Here is a 1,522-nt window from a genome sequence, read left to right on the forward strand (position 1 = left end):
GATTTCTCAAGATGGGTAGCAAGAAGAAGTTCTGAAAGGGATGAGAGGATGTTTAGATGCAAACATGTTACTAAGAAAAAAGAGTTCAAGGACTGCCAACCTCAGATGGTCCTAGGTTTGTGGATTTGAGAGAATGAGATACATCCCAGAGTTCAACCCGAGGCCCTGGTGTGGCCAAGAGAGCAGAAGACTAGAAATAATCATGTGTGATGTCTTGGCCCAGCTTCTCCAATTTATCCCTGCTTCAGAGCAATAACCCCATCCCACCTGCTGTTTGAAGTTAGACACAACCCGTTTTCTCATCAGTGAAGTGACAATAATAAATCCTATTGTAAGGGGGACCCCAAGACTCAAGTAAGATCAAATAGATGAAACCCTTGCAAGCTGTCAAGTATTACACATATAAAAGATTGTTGTTGATCTTATCACATATAGACATAGAATTTCACCCAGCAGAGAGAGGCACACATTGCTTTCTGCTCCTGCACAAACTGTGTTCCCTTTTCACCAGAGAGGCACACGCCCTGCGATGGCTACCAGGGTTCTTAGTGCCTTTCTTCCTCTCCACTACAGGCCTGTGATCATTTTCTTTTCAGCCAATTACCCGTGTGCACGGTATGATACAGACATAAGCCTATTATACACGGCTACCTTGGTGCCCACAGTTGACGCCAAGACGGGAAGTGTGGCTCCAGAGGAGGGCAGGGCTGGATGAAGAGATTCTGTGGTCCTTAAAGGTAACTGATCACTCCTTACCCCGCATAACAACTAGAAACAATCCCACATCACAAAACATGACCCGTAAACTCCCTCTTCCCAACTGTAACTGTAGTGGTGCTTTTTGGAGACATCTAATTCTTTACAAAGTTTCTTTTTTCATCCTCTCTAGTGCTGAAGCCTGCGTATACTAGGCTGCGTAATCTCCAAAATCATAAACCAGGGACCCTAAAAGACCAAGCTGGGTTGGGCAGAAGCCTGAGTCTCTGATGTTTCTTCAAGCTGCAGCTGTCAACAGAGGTGTACGTCTGAATGAGTGAATCCACAATATTAGCATGCGTGCGGATCAAACGCCAAGTTACTGATGTGAGTTTAACTCAAGATTCCGACAGGACCCCAGGACACGCCCAGAGAAGCCACGGCAGCAGCGAGAAGGATCCACTTTTCCCAGAGGCAGGAGCAGAGGGCACAAAACCCTGGCAACCTCATATAACTAAGTCCTTGACTGCCAAGGCCAGGGACCCCCCCAAGGGGCGGGGCGGGAAGGGGAGTGGGCGTGGCCAGGGCCGAATAAAAAGCGACAGGGAAGGGCCTGGACAGACCCAGCAGCAAAAGAAATCTAGGGAGGCTCAAGAGCAGGGCAGGAAGGGGGCGGAACCATAGCAGGGGCGAATCTAGGGGAGGGGCGGGGCTACGCAGAGGCGGGGAGAAGGCCTGAAAGGCGGAGCGTGCTCTGAGGCCGCCACCTCATTAGAAACCAGGCCGGCAGGGGGCGGGGCAGGAGGCGCGGCCAGGACCCGGCGGC

This window comes from Fukomys damarensis, unplaced genomic scaffold, assembly GCF_012274545.1.
Source record: "Fukomys damarensis isolate Sample0158 unplaced genomic scaffold, DMR_v1.0_HiC HiC_scaffold_34, whole genome shotgun sequence".
Taxonomy (NCBI): Eukaryota; Metazoa; Chordata; class Mammalia; order Rodentia; family Bathyergidae; genus Fukomys; species Fukomys damarensis.